The sequence below is a fragment of the Petaurus breviceps genome, unplaced genomic scaffold, assembly GCF_028583685.1.
Source record: "Petaurus breviceps papuanus isolate PSGF00001 unplaced genomic scaffold, PetGlider_PUasm1.0 90696, whole genome shotgun sequence".
NCBI classification, from domain to species: domain Eukaryota; kingdom Metazoa; phylum Chordata; class Mammalia; order Diprotodontia; family Petauridae; genus Petaurus; species Petaurus breviceps.
Window position 1 is genome coordinate 6,694,564 of NW_027187314.1, and position 20,062 is coordinate 6,714,625.

Consider the following 20,062-nt stretch of genomic DNA (forward strand, 5'->3'; position numbering starts at 1 on the left):
GGTACTCACCTAGTAATATTTTTAGTGTTGTTCCTTTGTTCTTGTTGTTGTTTTTCTGTTATAGGATATGAACAGTTTTAGTCACTCTGAGGACATAATTCCAAATTGTCTTCTAGAACAGGTGGAACAATTCATAGCCCAATCAAGAGTGCACCACTGTTCCTGTCTTCCTATAGTTTATTCAACAAACATTTTGCTTTTCTGTCAAGCTTTGCCAATTTAATAGGTAAAAGTTGGAACCTCAGAGTTATTTTAATTTAAAATTGCACCTAAGTGGTGCAATGGATAGAGTGCTGGACCTGGAGTTGGGAAGACTCATTTTCTGGAATTCAAATCCCATGTCAGAAACTTAGTAGCTGTGTGACAATGAGCAAGTCAATTAGGCTTGTTTGCTTCAGTTTCTCATCTGTAAAATGAGTTGGAAAAAGAAATGGCAAACCACACTACTATCTTTGCCAAGAAAACACTAAGTGGAGTCATGTCTGACTGAAAATAACTCAGTAACAATAGCAGTAAAAATAATAGTGATTTAGAGCACCTTTTGATACGGGTTTATATAATTTCTACTTTTTCAGAACTATTCAAATCTTTGACCACATATTAATGGGGAAAGGTTGTTGCTCATGTATTTAAAGACATTCATTATATATACTGACTGCAAAAACTTTCTCAGAAAAAAATATGTTTTGCTATGATTTTTCCTCAATCATTTGTTTCCTTTCTAATTTTGACTGCACTTTTTATCAAAACTTTTTTAAGTTTTCTGTAACACAAATTGTCTGTTTTTCCTCCTATGATTTGCTGTTTCTATTTTCTAGATATGTATTCTTTCCTTTTTCATAATTACAAAAGGTATTTTCTTCATTATTATTCTCATTTGTTTATGTTGTGACCTTAGGTCATATGTTCATTTGGAGTTTATTGTTATATTTGGTAATTTCTGTCTAATTCCTTTCAGATTCTTTTACAGTTTTCCAAGCAGTTTTTGTCTAATGGTTAATCATTATAACCCAGTATTTGCGATCTTTGGACTTATCAAACATTATGTTATTATATTTATTTTTGTATATTATGTACCTAGTCTATTCAACTGTTTACTTTTTTTCTATTTTAATCAATACTAATTGGTTTTGATGATTACCACATTGTAATATTATTTGAGATCTCTTATTGCCAGGACCTCTACCTTCCAATTTTTTTTTTACTATTTCCCTTCAAAATATTGAACTGTTGTTCTTCCAGATGCATTTCATTACTATTTTTTTCCTAGTTCCTTAAAGTAATTCTTTGGTTATTTTATTGGTATAACACTAAATAAATAAATTGACTTGGGTAGAATTGTCTTTTTATCATATTATTGTGGTTAAACCATAAACATTAGTATCTCTCTATGTAAGTCTTTATTTCCACATAAAGTAGTTTATCATTGTATTCATGTATTTTCCTTATGCATTTTGCTAGGTGAAGTCCTAAATATTTATATCTTTTTTTAAGGTTTTTTTTTGTTTGGAATTTACTTTTTTATCTCTTCCTTCTGGGTATCATTAGCAATGCATAAAAAGATGATGATTTGTGTTCTTCTATCTTATTAGTTCAATTAATTTTACTTGAATCTCTCAAATTTCTCTATGTAAACTACCACATCAACTAAAAATGTGACTTATTTTTTTTCTTTTCCTATGCTTATGTGACTTTATTTTTCTCCCCAGCATCAAAACCAAGGAAAAAGTATTTAATGTGATTATATATAGCTTTAATTTCTTACTCTTTGACCATTTTTCAACTGAGGAATGACTAGTACTCTTATCAATTTGACTCAGTTTTTATATATTTGCAAAACGTCTTTATCAGATACATTGTCCATAATTTTCCCCTCATCTTTCTGCTTTCCTTCTAATCTTGATTGCATTAGTTTTGTTTGGGAAAAACTTTTTTTTTTTATTTTGTACATTCAAAATACTCAATTTGCATTTCATAATGTTCTCTATCTTTTGTTTAGCCATAAATTCTTCCCTTCTTGATATTTCTGAGAGGTAAAATTCCTTGCTCTACTAATTTCTTATGGTATCACCTTTATGTCTAAATCATGGACAATTTTGACCTTATCTTTCCATATGATGTGAGATGTTGGTCTATACCTAGTTTCTGTCATTCTATTTTCCAGTTTTCTCAGCAGTTTTTGTCAAATAGTGAGTTCTTATCTCATAAGATGGAGTCTTTGGGTTTATCAAACAGTAGATTACTATAGTCATTTACTAATTTGCTTTGATTATCTAATCTATTCCACTGATATAACAGTCTACTTCTTGATGATTGCTGCTTCTAGCTTATCCCCATTACAGATAATGCTTGCTGATGGTTTTAGATAGTTGCTACTTAACATTGTAAAGGAAAGTTCTATTTATTCCTATGTTCTCTGGTGTTTTTATAAGAATGAGGGCTGTATTTTGTAAAAGCTTTTTCTTCATCTATTTAGATTATCACATAATTTCTAGTAGTTGTATTACTGATCTGGTCAATTATGCTAATAGTTTTCCAAATATTGAACAGGCCCTGCATTCCTGGTATAAATCCCACTTGTCTGTAGTGTATTATTCCAGCAATAAATTGCTGCAATCTATTTGCTAATATTTTATTTAAATATTTTGCCTCAATATTCTTTCTTTCGTTGATAATTATACCCTCTGGTTCTAGGATATCAGGGCAGTTTTCCTTGATAATTTCTTGAAAGATTCTGTCCAGGCTTCTTTTTTTATCATTGCCTTCTTGTAGTCTAATAATTCTAAAATTATCTCTCCTGGATCTATCTTATAGGCAGTTGTTTTTCCAATGAGATATTTTATATTTTCTTTCATTTTTAGTTATTTTGATTTTGTTTGACTGATTCTTGATGTCTCATAGAATCATTAGCTTCCACTTACCCAATTTTAACATGTAAAGAATTGTTCTTAAGTTAACTTTTGGATTTCCTTTTCCATCTATCCAATTCCACTTTTAAAGGAGGAGTTGTCTTCAGTGGATTTATTTTTCTCATTTGGCCAATTCTATTTTTTTTAAGGAGTTGTTTTTTTCCAGTAAATTTCTATGCTTCCTTTTCCAAGCTGTTGACTCCTTTTCAAAATCATCTTGTATAACATTAATTTCTTTCCCCAATTTTTCTTCTATTTATCTTCCTTGATTTTTAAAATCCTCTTTGAGCCCTTCCAAGAGGACTTATTGGGCTTGAGATGAATTTAAGTTTTCCTTTGAGGCTTTGCATGTATGCATTTTGACGTTGTTGCCCCAAGCTGATTTTGTGTTTGGATCTTCCCTGTTGCCACAGTATATTCCTATGGTCAGGTCTCTCTCTCTCTCTCTCTCTCTCTCTCTCTCTCTCTCTCTCTTTCTCTTTCTTGCTCATTTTAAAAACTGAGTTCTGCTCCTGTGGCACAGGGGGCACTCTGCCAAGCTTTTTACACTGGGCAGCCAGGTACATGGTCATTGGCTTTCTGCATTGAACCCTCTGAGGTTGATGTTTTGCCTACTGCACTTTGATGGCCTAGCCTAATTGTGCCTATTATGTCTTGGGTTCCTGGGCTAGCAGTTTGACTTTTACATAGTGACTGAAGGCTTCACAGCTGGTCTACTGTATCACTGGCCTGCTGAGCCATGGGGCCTAGAATGCTGATCTGTGATGTGGCTAAGAGCCTCCCACTGGCTTGCCTGGACACCAATGGCCCTGGGCTCAGCTACCCTTTTACCCAAGTAAGATAGACATTTTCTGAAGTCTTTCTAAGTTATCTTTGGCTGGAAAATTATGTCTTTTTGTGGATTCTGTCAATAATTTTTTTTTTTTTATTTAGCATTGTTTCTAAGAGAAACTATGAAGAACGCAGGTAACTTTCTAGCTTCTCCCCACCATATTGACTCTATCCCTTCCAGCCACTTTATAAAGAACTTTTTGGGGGTGAAGCAAAGATGGCAGAGTTAAAGCAGGAACTTGCTGGAATTTCCACTCCAAACACCTCCAATAATGGTAAACAAAATGACTCTAAACAAATTATAGAGCTACAGACCCCACAAAGAGACAGCAAGAAACAAATCTCCCCCTGAAGGCAGCTTGGCAGGCCAACAGAAATGGTCTATTATACCAAACTGGGAGTGTACAGCAGTCCTGTGTGAGCCATGCTGACCCAGACCAGTGGCCCAGACCAGCCAGAGCAGACTTCAGGAGAGTGAATCACCATCACCTGTGGCAGTTTCCAGACTTCTCAACCCATAAACACCAAAGAGAAAGTAAAAGGTAAATGGGTAACCCTGTCAATCCAAGGTAAGAGAAGAGTGTGGTCCAGCATCTGGCCCTGGGGTGAGAGGTGGCAGCAGCACAGCAGCTGCAATTGCTGCTTCATGGATGCCTCCAAAGCTCCTGGTCTGAAGATCATAGGAAGAGTGAGTGACAATTCAGAGGGTAAAAGCTCTTGCTTTGACCTGCTTGGATCTGGGAAGCATTAAATTTTCCAAGAAAAATATGAACTGATCAAAGGCCATAGAGGATCTCAAGAAGGATTTGGAAAATCAAGTAAAAGAAGTGGAGGAATAATTGGGAAGAGAAATGATAATGATACAAGAAAATCATGAAAAGCAAGTCAAAAGCCTGACTGAAGAAAATAGTACCTTAAAAAATAGACTAACTCAAATGACAAAAGAAGCCCAGAAAAGCCAATGAGAAGAATACCTTAAAAACCTGAATTGGTCAGATCAAAAAGGAATTTCAAAAATTCACTGAGGAAAATTATTCCTTCAAAATTTGATTAGAGCAAATGGAAGCTAGTGACTTTATGAGAAATCAAGATACTATAAAACAGATCCAAACAAATGAAAAAAAAATAGAAGGCAATGTGAAATAGCTCATTGGAAAATCCAGTCACCTGGAAAATAGATCCAGGACAGATAATTTTGATTATTGGACTACCTTAAAGCCATGATAAAAAAAAGCCTAGAAATCATCCTTCAAGAAATTCTCAAGGAAATTTATGTTTTAGAACCAGAAGGCAAAACGGAAATTGAAACAATTCACCAATCACCTCTTGAAAAAGATCCCCAAATCTCCTAGAAATATCATAGCCAAATTCCAGAGTTCTCAGGTCAAGGAGAAAATATTGAAAGCTGTCAGGAAGAAACAATTTGAGTATTGTGAAAACACAATCAGGATAACACAAGATCCAGCATCTTCTATATTGAGGGATTGCAATATGATATTCTGGAGCTCAAGGGAGCTAGGACTAAAAGTAGGAATCACCTAACCAGCAAAACTGAGTATAATGCTTCAGGGGAAAATATGGTCATTCAATGACTTAGAGGATTTTCAAGCATTCTTGAAAAAAAAATAGAGCTGAACGGAAAATTTGATTTTTAAATACAAGAAGCAATGGAAGCATGAGAAGGTAAACAGGAAAAAGAAATCATAAGGAACTTATTAAAGTTAAACTATTTATATTCCTACAAGGAAAGATGATAATTGTAACTCATGAGACTTTTCTCAGTATGAGGATAGTTGAAGGGAATATATATGTGCATGTGTATGTAAGTATGTGTATACACACACACATATATTTCCATATATAAACACACCTATACACACATATATTTATGTATAGGAGGGTGTAGTGTGTATAAATATATATGTTAGTGAATGTATATGTGTGTACTTGTATACATAGACAGAGGGCACAGGATTAGTTGAATATGAAGGAATGATATCTAAAAAATAAAGTTAAGAGATGAGAGAAGAATATAATGAGAGAGGAGAAACAAAGAGATAGAATAGGGTAAATTATCTCATATAAAAGAGGCAAAAGAAAACTGTTCTAATGGAGGGGAAGAGCAGGAAGATGAAAGGGAATGGGTCAACCTTACTCTCATTGAATTTGACTTAAGGAGAAAATAACATAGAATCTCATCTGGGTATCTTATCCCACAGGAAAGTAGGGGGGAAGGGGATAAGAGGGAGGATGATAGAAGGGAGGGCAGATTAGGGGAGAGGGTTTTGGCAAGTAGGATTATTGCTTTTTCACCTTTGTTTTAGCAAATTGGGCCAATTAATAACTGTAATAGGAATGTAAATTTTAAAGATTTTCCCTGCCCCTAGGCTAAAGTGCAGCTGGAGCCTGGGGTGGGAGGCTTGTTTTTCAGTAGATACTTCTTGATTGGCCAGTGAGTCAATAAGGTTGTTACATTCACTGAGCCAGGAGAAGGCTATATAAGCCCTGATGTGTAGCTTTGTTTTGAGGCTCCCTTTGAGAAGTGTTCTGTGATTTGATATGGATTCTGGGAAGCCGTTGTCCAGAGCCGCCCAGCTTTGAAAAACCTAGATGTTGAAACCCAGATGTTGATTTGGTATGGATGTAATGGTTGGACAGTTTGGAAAGCTGTCTATTTGATCTGTTTCTGTCTTGATAATTCTGCCTGTATACTTTGAAGTTTGGGGTGATGACCTTTTTCCCCTTAAGTAGGTGAAGGCTACATATCTGACTGATTAAAGTAAGCTTGTTAACCCATTTTGATTTGCTTTCCTTTATCAAAGCAGATCCAAGAACCTGTGTGAGCAGCCAACCTGGGGACCCTGGGGTGCTTGCTTCTACAATAACCTATTATTTCCAGAAAAAGGGGAGATTTTAAGGAAAAAATTGAAATCAGATCACAGGTTCACGAGTTAGGCCACTTCATAGGTTATGTAGACTGACCTGATTTGATGTTATCTTATTTTCTTGGTAAGGTATGAGTGTGAAGTATGTTAATATAAAATTAAAGCAATATGGAAATGGAAATTAGTCATTTAATATCATGCTCTGAGCATAACCAAAAGCAAAGTTCTTTCTCTGAGGGTATCCAAAGGGAAGTTTTAAGGTCATACCTACATAAACCCTCCTATCATTGGTTATTAATATCAATAACCTATGCTGATATTAATTAAGAACCTTCCTAAAATAACATTCTATTACAAGGTAATAGGTAGTTCTCAAATACATCTCTAACATCAATCTTAAATAATGATTTTTCAAGATGGCCATAAAGCTTAGGTACAATACAAATCTTTAAATATAAGTTGATTCAGAAAAAAATAATGTTTGAAAATAATGATCCAAATTAACTAAGAACTCCCTTTATTGGCTTATATTATGCCAAACTACTGACACTTGACAAAATGTACTGATTGCCTATGCAAATAAGATATTTACACAATGTAATGCTATACTCTTTCTGATGTGGGAAGATACAAGAACAAATAGTTTCACTAGACTGTTTTTTTTAAGTTATTACTACCTGTAGTTATTGTGTTTGGGAAAGATTGAGGCAGGTTAGTATAGTAATTACTTGGGGTTTTTTGCATAAGAAATTGCCCCAATTTCTAACTCCTTATGAGGAGCTCCATAAGTCATTACATTTTCCCAAAATCTCAACCTAGGGTGGAGACAAGCAAGTGTTTAGCATTTGAGTAAATGTTAATTGATAATGAATGGCTCAATATGGACCAGTGTCAAGACTAAGGAAAATTAAAATGCATTTTTTTTGGTAACAAAGTGATGTTATATGACATAAATTATACTATACATTTAAATTTAATTGTTTTGTCTCTAGTATGTGATTTAGTAGTCTTTCACCTTTTTTTTCCAAAAATTTAATTTTAGACTCATATGCCAGAAGAAAAATACAGAATAGAGAAATGAAACAAAAACTTATCATAAACGTAAATACAAAGTTAGAAAGAAAAAAAAATACAGTTTGTGTGCATAACAGAACATGAGAGGATTCAATATGTATAACAATAAACTTTATTTCAAGGAAGCCTTTTTCATTGATAATACTTGTGTTGAGAATTATCCATCTTTGCTTTCTTGTAAGTTTTCTTTTGTTCTTTGCTGTGCATTTTTTTACCTTGGTTTTTTTTTCTTCCCCCTCCCCCCCCCCCACTCCCCCTCCTAATCCCCCAATAAAGTTTAGATATGTTTCTTTATAGCTATAAATATATACTTACCATCCTCTAAGCCACACCCAGAAGGTTACAATAAAGTTTAGATATGTTTCTCTATAGCTACAAATATATACATACCATCCTCTAACCCATACCCAGAAGGCTACAATAAAATTTAGATATCTTTCATTATAAATATAAACATACACATATACATACATAGACATATACTTTCCCAAACGTATTCTACTCCTGTTCTTTGTTTTTAAGTATGTGCATTTCTCTTGCTTCCTATCCTTCCTCCCTCTTGTACTTCTACCTACATCCTTGCACTCCTGTGACTTGCCTGCCTCCCTCTAAGGATCCCTCCACTATCCTCCCATTCCCATGAATCTAAACACCCTTCTATACCCCTATTTTACCTATTTTCTCATCCCCTTCTAAAGATACCTCCCTTGTCTTTTCCCACTTCCCTAAGTGCCTATCATTTTATTTCTTCTGAACTTTTAGTAGACTTTTATACTCTTCTAAATATATATGTATTGTTCCCTCTTAAACCCATTCCCAGTGAAAGTACGTTACCATAACTACCAGGCCTCCTCCTCCATCTAATTCCTTTGTATTAATACTTTTTCTTGCACCTCACTTGTATAAAATAATTACTCTTTTAAGCATTTCCTAGATGGTTTTACATTTTAAATTCATATCATACTCAGGTTTGCCACAATCTTTCTTATGAACTACCCAATTATTGATAAGAATCATAGACATACATTTTACATATATAAAAAGCAAATGGTCTGTCCTTATGGGTACCTCATAATCAGTCTTTGTTATTTGCTTATATTTTTCTTGTAGGTCAAATCTTATATTAAGTTCAGGATTCTTTTTAACAAAGTCTCAAAAGTCTGAGAGTTTATCAAATATCTATTTTTTCACTTAGGATAATTCTTAACTTTGCATGGTATGATATTCTTGACCAGAGCCCCATTTCTTTTGTTCTTTGATATGTTCTGTTCCAAGAACTGTGGTCCTTTAATGTCTCTGTTGTGAAGTCTTGTGTAATTATAATTGTAGCCCCATTATATTTAAATTATTTTAATCTTGATTTTAATTTTTTTTCCCCTTGAGCTAGGGGTTTTAGAATTTGACTATGGTATTGCTATGAATGTTCTTCATAGGATCTCTTTTAAGCTGTGATTGATGGATTTTTTTCTATTTCTACTTTCATCCTTTTTCTAATGGTTCAGGACACTTTTCTTTAATTATTTTTGTATTATTGTATCAAGATTCTTTTTTGATAATAACTTTAAGTTAGTCCAATTATTTTTATATTTTCTCTTCTTGATCTATTCTCCAAATCTGTTGTTTTTCTTATATGATGTTTCACTTCCTCTTCTATTTTTCCATCATTCATATTTTATTTATTCATTTCTTTATCTCTTATAATTTTACTGGCTTTACTTTGCGCAATTCTAATTTTCAAGGTGTCATTTATTTCCTTAAGATTCTGAATCTCAGGGCAGGTAGGTGGTACAGTGAGTAAAGCGCTGGTGATGGAGTCAGGAGGACTGGAGTTGGGTTCTGGCTTTAGACACTTAACACCCACACACACACACAAAAACTAGCCCTGTAATCTTGGGAACGTTACTTAACACCCATCGCCCTCCAAAAAGCAAAAAAAAAAAAAAAAAAAGAGTTTCTGAATCTCCTTTTCTACTTGACTGGTTTTTCCTTCATGATCTGATTTTTCTTGGATTTTTTTTTTTTACTTTTTCCTCCATCTCTGTCATTTGATTTTTAGTCTTTTTAAAGATCTTCTATGAATTTTTTGGAGGGCAGGTGACTATTTGACATTACTCTTTGGGGGTTTCTTTACTCAGTATCCTCCTCTGAAGATGTATCCTGTTCATCTCTATTCCAATAATAGTTTTCTCTGGTTAAATTCTTTCTCCTTTGCCTGTGAATTTTTTGTGGTAATAGCTTAATTATTTGTAATCAGCTCTAGCCCTTGGCTATGAGAGATGGTCCCTCTTGCCCCAGATCTTCAGTTCTCTCCTCTAGCCTGAAATCAAAGCCAAAGCTCTAGCCTCCTGCAAGTTCCCACAGCCAGGGGCTTTCTGCCCTATTGCGTCTACACTTACTAGGCATGTGCTGGTTCCTTGTTGCCCCTGCCACTATTCACAGCACAACTGTGTCTGGTGTTCCTGGTCAGCAGAGGTTCCCTTGATCTTTCCAGGTTCAGATGCCCAACTTCATTCACTATCCCAGGGGTAAAAGTTCCTTTGACTGAGGCAGTCTCTCAAACCAATTAACCCCAGGATTTGCCTCTTCTTATTGTTAAAATAGAACCTAGCCTGGATAGACCTTGGTTATGCCCTTGTTCTTATTTATCTCCACCCACACTTTGTTTGACTTAAGGTGCTATTTTAACTCCTTTGTGGGGGGAAATCTTATGAGCTTGGAATTTTCTGACCAACTCTGCCCTTTTCCCAGAATCTACTCTGTCTTTCACCTTTTCAAACACAAAACATGACTTTACCCCCTTTGAATTGGACTCATTTTACTGACAATATAAAAGAACTGTATAGCATAGAGTTTCTCTTTGAGCACTGGATGAAAACTGAAAGAATAAGACACCCTGCAAGAGGGAAAGGTCATATGAAGCAGAGGGCAAAGCAAGTCAAACCACCACCACTACCACCTTGACTACCATTTTCCTTAAGACCTTGATGGAAACTTCTCAGGGCCCAAAATCCCACAACCTTGGGAACCAAGGTACGCCCAAAACCTCAGGCCAGACTCCAAGTCCATCATTGTGGGAAGAAATTATTGTGGAAAAGCAACCAACCTTCCCCATCACCACCAGAAATAATTGTTGAGCAACTGCCACCAACAAGCAAAAAATTTCAAACCCCCTAAGAGTGTCAGCATCTCTAAGACTACTGTTCCTGTTTCCACTACAGCTCTCACAGAAATTATCAGGGGAAGTCACTTCTGTGGAGGAGAAGTCAGTCATACCTATCAATGCAAACCAACTATCACACATAGGGTAAGCAAGTGGGCTTATCTGAAGCAGCAAGGCAGACTTGATAGAGAGATATGACACAATATGTGCCTGACAAGTTAAATCCCTGCCACCATCACTTTAACCACCATGCCCCAACCCTCATGGAGACAGTTCATGACCCTGACCCAAAGGGTCTTTGAAACATTCATATGTTAAGCCTACTGTCTTTAGGCATCATCTTGGGAAGCAGTCCATATGGAGATGAAACCTGGCAATCAATCTTGCAAATGCTGCAACCACAATTATTGAAGATTTTATCATCTAAATATCAGATAGCCTAACATCAAAAAGGGATATTAATTTATACATAGAAATGATATTAACGAATAGGCATTAGCATCTGCTTTACAATTGTGCTTTAATTGTCATGGAACCTTTCCATCTGACTTATAGGTGAAACCTTCTCTATATGTTATTTCTCTCCATTAGAATGTGAGCTGATTGACTATAAGAAGGATATTGCTTTTCTAGTTATATTCCCACAGCTTAACACATTGATTTGTGCATAGTAAAGACTTAAAAAAAATTCGTTCATTCATTGACAAAATAATAATCTTCAAAATAAGTTGAAATATTCATTTTCTTCACATGGTAATCAAATTAATTTCTATTTGCATTTCAAGTTTAGAAGATAAAATGTTAGAGGCAGTCCCGGAAGGAGTGAGGTAGAGGCAGAGGCAGGACCGGAAGGGGCCTGATCCACTTGGAGGGCAAGTCGTCCCACCAACCACAAGGGCCACTTCCAGGGCTATCACCAAAGGGATAGGACTGAAAAGAGCAAGGTAAGAACCAAATACAGGGGCCCCTGTCCCGGACAGCAAATACTCCAGGGGCTACCACTTCATAGCCCAGAAATTTTTTTTTTAAAGCCCCTATCAGGACCTCCCAAGACCAGGATGACAGAGTGAACCTCACCTGCTCCAACCCTGCCCCCCGTGACCCTAAACACATAGTAACTCTTGCCCTAGAGCACAACCCTCTACAGGAAAGGCTTGGGATCCTTAGTGGAAGGCCATGGCTAGGGCCCTGCCTCAAAATGGGTAGAAAGCAGACTACAAAGACAAAGACTCTGGCGTTCTGCTATCCTGAAAGGGATGAGCCAAACTCAGAGGGAGACAATGTGGACTCCACACCCAAAGCTGAACCATCAACAGGGAATGAGTCCCAAGCACAGAAGGCTCTCCTAGATGAGATGAAATGGAACTTTGAAGACCAAATGAGAGAGATAAAAGACAAAATGAATAATTTTCTCAAAACCAAAATAGCAGAATTATAAAAACATTATAATGAAGACAACATCTCTATAAAAAGACAAGTGTATGCTATGGAAAAGGAGCTCCAAAAATTAACCAAGGAAAATGATTTGCTAAAAAGTAGAATCAACGAAATTGAAACAAATAAGTCTATGAGGTACCAAGAATTAGTCAAACAAAACAACAAGAATGAAAAATTAGAAAAAGAGGTAAAATACCTCAATGGAAAAATAACTGACCTGGAAAACAGATCCAGAAGAGATAATCTGATAATCATAGGCTTGCCAGAAAATCACGATGAAAAAATGAGCCTGGAAAACATTCTCCAAGAGCTCATTAAGGAAAACTGCCCTGAGATACTAGAACCTGAGGGTAAAATAGAAATCGAGAAAATCCACTGGACACCTGCTGAAAGGGATCCCAAACTGAAAAGTCCTCGAAATGTTGTGGACAAACTCCAGAACTACCAGATAAAGGAGAAAATACTTCAAGTGGCCAGAGAGAAACAAATTCCACAGTGAGGATCGCACTGGATTTGGCAGCCTCTACACTGAAAGATCAGACGCAGTGGAATACAATTTTCCGGAAGGCAAAAGAGCTCAGGTTACAACCAACGATCACCTAGCCAGAGAGACTGAGCTTATTCTTCCAGGCAAATAGATGATCATTCAATGATATAACAGAGTTCCAGACCTTCCTGATAAAAAAGCCAGAACTCAATGGAAATTCAACCTCCAATTACAAGATGCAACAGTGATATAGAAAGGTAAACAAGGAAAACACACACTGTCTCACACACACACACACACACACACACACACACACCCTGCTATTTGATAAGAGCAAACTGGTTATAGAAAAGTAGAGGGTATTAATATAAAATACAGAAAATGATGATTAAAATTCTTATTAAGGCCTACAAAGGGATTGCAATGGAAGAATGGGAATGAATGAAGCAGAAAAGGGTAAATCATGCCACACAAAGAGACATAAAAAAGTATAGTGGAGGAAAACAAGGGAAGGAGATGAGAATCATATTTGCTTTTCCCTCATTGGTTTTGGTACAAGGATGGAATAACAACCAGTTAAGCACAGGACTCTAAGGAGGAGAAATGAAAAAGTATCATTTTAGAGGGAAAGAGGGGAGGGAGAGGAGCTTTGCATGAGATTTGTTCCTGTCAATATTGGTGCAAAGAAGAAATAACATACTTAAGTATAAAAATATCCTACAGGCAGTAGGAAGGAGAAATGGCTATGAAGGGGGGGGGGTGATTATTAGGGAGGGAAGAAGTAAGGGGAAAGGGGAGGAAAAGGGAGGGGGGATGATAAGGGAATACTGAAAGAGGTGGTGGTCAAAATGAAAACTATTAAGGGGGGAAGGGAGAATGGAGGAAAAATATGAGCATTAACAGGGGCGGAAATAGGATGGAGGGAAAGAAACAGATAACAATCATAACTGTAAATGTGAATGGAATGAACTTTCCCATAAAACTGAGATGGATAGCAGAATGGATTAGAAATCATAATCCTGCAATATGTTGTTTACAAGAAACACATCTGAAACAGAGGGATACTCATAGGGTAAAGGTAAAAGGCTGGAGTAAAATATATCATGCCTCAGCTAAAGTAAAAAATAAAGCAGGTGTAGCAATCCTTATCTCAGATAAAGCAAAAGCAAAAATTGACCTAATTAAAAGAGATAAGGAAGGAAACTATATCCTGTTAAAAGGCACCATCGAGAATGAAGCAATATCATTACTTAACATATATGCACCAAGTGGTATAGCATCCAAATTCCTAGAGGAGAAGGTAAAGGAATTAGAGGAAGAAATAGATAGCAAAACTATAGTAGTGGGAGACCTTAATCTCCCCCTCTCTGAACTTGATAAATCTAACCTCAAAATAAACAAGAAAGAAGTTAAGGAGGTGAACAGGATTTTAGAGAGGATAGGTATGATAGATCTCTGGAGAAATCTGAATGGAGATAAAAAGGAATATATTTTCTTCTCAGTGGTTCATGGCACATACTAAAAAATTGACCATGTTCTAGGGCATAAGACCTCACAATTCTATGCAGTAAGGCAGAAATATTAAATGCATCCTCTTCAGATCATGATGCAATTAAATTTATGTGCAATAAAGTGCCATGGAAAGACAAAGTAAAACTAATTGGAAATTAAACAATTTAATCCTGAAGATTGAGTGAGGCAAACACGAATTTATAGAAACAATCAGTAATTTCATTCAAGAGAATGATAATGATGAGAAAACATATCAAAATTTTGGGATTCATTAAAAGCAGTTCTTAGGGGAAGTTTTATAACCCTGAGTGCATACATGATTAAATTAGAGAAAAGGGAGGTGAACGAATTGGGCATGCAATTGAAAAATCGAGAAAAAGAACAAATTCAAAATCCCCAAATAAATGCTAAATTAGAAATATTGAAAACCAAAGGAGAGATTAATCAAATAGAAATTAAGAAAACTATTGAGTTAATAAATAAAACTAAAAGCTTGTTTTATGAAAAAACTGACAAATTTCATAGACACTTAGTCAATATGATAAAAAAAGAAAGAAGAAAGCCAAACTATGATTATTAAAAATAAAAAGGGTGAATCTAACAACAATGAAGAGGAAATCAAAACAATAACTAGCAATTTTTTTCCCAACTCTATGCACATAAATTTGATAATCTTAGGGAAATGGATAAATATTTACAAAAATACAAGTTGCCCAGATTAACTAAAGAGGAAGTAAATTACTTAAATAACCCCATCTCAGAAAAAAGAAATTGAACAAGCAATCAGTCAACTCCCTAGGAAAAAAATCTCCAGGGCCAGATGGATTTACTAGTGAATTCTATCAAACATTTAAAGAACAATTGATTCCAATACTCTACAAACTTTTGGGAAAATTAGTGAAGAAGGAGTCGTACCAAATTCTATTTATGACACAAATATGGTACTGATATCTAAATCAGGAAGAGATGAAACAGAGAAAGAAAATTATAGACCAATCTCCCTCATGAATATAGATGAAAAAATTCTAAATAAAATACTAGCAAAAAGACTACAGCAACTTATCTCAAGAATAAGACATTTTGATCAGGTAGGATTTATTCCAGGGATGCAAGGATGGTTTAATATCAGGAAAACCATCAGTATAATTGATCATATCAACAATAAAACTAGCAGAAACCACAGGAAAATGACAAATGCTGGAGAGGATGTGGGCAAATTGGAACACTAATGCATCATAGTTATTGAACTGATCCAGCCTTTCTGGAGAGCAATCTGGAATTATGCCCAAAGCCCTATAAGTAATTTCATATCCTTTAACCCAGCAATTCCACTCCTAGGATTATATCCCAAAGAGATCATAGAAGTGGGAGGAAGACCCATATGTACAAAAATGTTTATAGCAGCTCTTTTTGTGGTGGCAAAGAATTGGAAATTAAGGGGGTGCCCATCAATTGGGGAATGGCTGAACAAGTTGTGGTATATGCATGTTATGGAATACTATTGTGCTATAAGAAACTAGGAGCAGATGGTCTTCATATTTACCTAGAGACCCTTATGCGAACTGATGCTGAGTGAGAAGATTAGAACCAGGAGAAATTTGTGCACAGTTACAACCCAAGGTATATGTGATGACCAACTTTGATAGACTGGACTCTTCTCAGCAATGCAGTGATATGTCAACCTGAAAAGACTCATGATGGAGAGAAATGTGTGCATCCAGAGAAAGAACTAGAAAGAACTGAGTTTATATCCAGATGGAAGCAAAATATCTGATCTTTTTCCTTTTCTTGTTTGGTTTTATGTCCTCTTTACCATTTTTCATTCCATCTGATACAATCCATCTTTATAACCTGACTAAAGTATAATGTAAAAGTAATAAATAAATAATAACCAAATTTAAAAAAAAGAACATATAATGTTGCCCCTATATCTGTGAATGTAGTTCTAAAATTTAATAGCATTAGATCCAAGATCTAATATATGTGCTGTGTATATCTCAACATTTTATTGGTCAGCAAACCTAAGGAGGCAGCTAGATGTCTCAGTGCATAGAGTTAAAATCTGGCTTCAAATACTCACTAGCTGTGTGACCTTGGGCAAGTCAGTTAACCTTTGCTTGCCTTAATACATTGGAGAAGGAAATAGCAAACCACTCTGGTATTTTTATCAAGAAAACCTCTATAGGGTCATGAAAAGACAGAAACGACTGAACAACTAAACAACAAAAAACTAAGGCCAAATGAGTTAGTGATTTGTCAGTATTGACACATCTAGTAAGAGTTTCTGAGAAAGGATTTTTATTTTGCTTTAAGCCATAAACAATTTTTTTCCTTCTAAGCATCACACATAAGTAACACATATCTAATAAATATTGCACATCACTTACCCTTGGCAAGACCCACCCAATCCTAGGAAGCAAGCTCAAGTTTCTATGTTTTCACTCCATGTTCTCTATTTATACTTAAACCTGTCTATCCTTCATGACCTACTTTAGGTCTGTAAAGGCTTTCCTTGATCACAACAGGACATGATGGGTCCTCTTAATTCATATCTGGCTAATTCATAACCACTAAATTGAAAAGAGGATGGAAAGAAGAAACAAAGATTAGTTTCCTAAAAAAAGGGATGCCAAACTTTTACTAACATTCTGACATTGTCTTTGTTAAAAAGAGGAGTCTGATGTATTTTATGCAGAACTATATTCTTTGTGAGATCCTATGTTGCTGTACTGTGAATATCTTAATGCTGGATGACAGGACCCATAGTACTTTCCCACATATATAGTTTAGGGATGTTACCAGGCACAGAATAAAGCAGACAGTTCTTGGAAAAGGTCTTTCTCACCCAAATTACCTGAGAAATGTGGGGATTTTATTATTGAATTAGAAGTTAATTTCCCTGAAAGAATTCCCCAGACTTTAAGAACAGTCCTGGAACAATCCAGTCTATATTAGCAACCTCTGCTCCCTGTGGACTGAACCAAGGACATTTTCAAAGTTCAAGGTTTTCTGGACCATCTCCAGTAATTATTTACTCCAGGATGGAGGGACCACAGAGGGTCTTCCTATTGTTGAATATTTCCAGACAATATATTAAATTAAAAAAAAATCCTCGTTTTATCACTAAGATAACTGAAGCTGAGGGAAGTTAAGATACTCTCCTAGTATCACAAAGGTTTAAGTCAAAGAGACAAAATTTGAACCTATACTTAAATTCAGGTAAATTAACAAATGGTGCAGTATTTAGAGGATGAAACCTGAATTATAGAGTCAGGATTCAACAGTACTCAATGGGCTAGGAAAATAAACCAAAAAAAATAAAGTAAAATTAAATAAGGTTAACTTTACAATTGTACACTTGAATTTAAAAGCAAAATTGTACAAATGCAAACTAAGGAAAATGTGTGTAGGCAACAATACCCATGAAGAAAATCTGGGGACTTATTTGGATTGTTAGTTCGTATGACGGGCAAAACAAAACAAAACAAAAAAATACCCCACTAATGTAATCTTATGCATCTGTCTAGAATGAATGAATTACTCCCTATTCACTTATAGAAAGTTACATTTAAGATGTTAAGGGACCTTCATGGTAATCTAATCCAGTCTACTAATTTTAGAGATGGGGAAACTAATAGCAGAAGAGGTTTCACAACCCCAAGGTCATACTACTTTAGGTAAGTGACAGTTTGGATTAGAAGCCAGGTCCTTTGATTCTAAACCCAGTACTCTTCATTGTACTGTGCCTGCCCTAGATAAGCCATATATGAGTACTATGTTTAGTTCCAGATACTACACTGTAAGAAAGACTAAGGCAAGATTGAATGTGTCCAGTAGAGGGCAACAAGGATTATAGGATAATTAGTGGACACAAAAGAAATGGGAACGTTTTTCGTGGAGAATAGAATACTTATGGGGTACATAATAGTGGTTTGCAAGTATTTGAAAGGCTATCATCAAAAAAGTGAATTCAATATTTGTTTTACTTGGGACTAGAGGATAGAACCAGGAAAAACTGCTCAAAATTGAAGAGTGGAAAATTTTAGATTTGATTTAAAGGAGAAACTTTTGGAATATTAAATCTGTCCAAAATTGAAAAGGAATTTTTGGGAAGTAGAGGGGTCTCCCTCACTGGGGGAGGAGAAAGGGAATATGAGGAGAAGGAAAAGAAGGGGGAGAGGAGGAACAGGAGGAGAGGAGGGAGAAAGAGAAGAAGATAGTCTTGCGTGGTCTTATTCTTCATGCCTTTCCTCATTGACCTTTCTTCCAATCCGGATGTGAAGACTCAACCTGGGTGCTTGACTATGAAAAAAAAGTTTAAATAAGATTAGCATCACTAATTTTACTTCTTTTTGTGATATAGATGACCACCAGACCATATTATTTCTCCTTCCTTTATGCTCTGAAGACTTCTGATACAGGCTAAGGACCCATGAGCTTTGCCATCTTCTTAAATGATGTATCATTAAGATTTTTAGGATGTGCCATCCTCCCTGTAGCTGAACTTTGGTTTATGCATTATATCCCCTCCATTAGAACATGAGCTCCTTTAGAGCAGAGACAGTTGTGATTTTTCTGTTTTTGTTCCCAGGGATTAGAACAGTACTTGGAATATTATCAGTATAATAATATAAAAATAAATGATAATAAATGTGTTTTCACAAAGTCATTCATGAAAAAATTTGATGATCATTTATTGATGGCATTATGAAAGGATTCTTGGTCAGATATGGGTTGAATAGATGTCCTCTGAGGTCCCTTCCAACTATTAGACTGTGTGATTCTATCATTCTTATATGTCTTTTTATTCCCTACATCACTTGTATAGCTGCATTTAAGTATTTGTTGTGAGAATTTGGAAAAAGGGCTCATTTTCATTTTATTTTTTTGAGCTTCTCTCTCCCCTCAATCCCCTTTGTCTCTGTATTTAGATTTTTCACTCTTATTCCCTTATAGAAAACTATCCCATATGAACATTTTATAAGTGTTTAGAAACACTATCATTTCCAAGGACTGTGTCAGTAACAAGGATGAACATTAAAAAGAACAGCATCTTGGAGGAAGAATATAAAGTCACTTTTTTTTCATATCTTTAAGCTAAACACACACAGGGCTTAACATCCTTCCCACAGCTATAGTCCTTGTAAAACAGTTGCGATAATGAGCTTTTGGTGTGTTTGAAGTCAAAACTACATGCAGAAGTTTGCAAAAGCTCTTAATTGCACAGTTAAATCAGAATGGTTAAGCTCTCTTTTTGTTATAAGACATTTATACAATATGGTTAGAAAAACAAAACCCAAAAGTAACCTAAAAATTAAAATTGAAAAGACTAGTTATTGTTACAATAGATAGATAAATAGAGATAGATAGATTGATAGATAGATAGATAGACAGATAGATAGTTGGATGGATTGTTTGTTTAGGGACCCTCTGATTAAAAACCCTTGTTTATGAGTATATACTATTTCTAAATGTTCTTCCAAAAATATCTCCATTGTGTGACAACATTTGTGTGCCATCAGAGGCAGACAGAAGGAAGGCAGAACACAGTGCAGAGAAAACTCATATGTGTGCCTCTTGCATGTTGACAAAAAAGAAAGAAAAAAAATAAAGAAAAAAGCCTAGTTCTTCTCCTTGCAATATAGATTAGTGTTACACTGAGCAGTTGGAAATTGGAATCCTATCTCTTGCCAAAATCATTAGAAAATAGAAGTCCAGATTGTTCTCAATGAGGAAAAAGAGATATTATACTTCCTTTCCATATGCT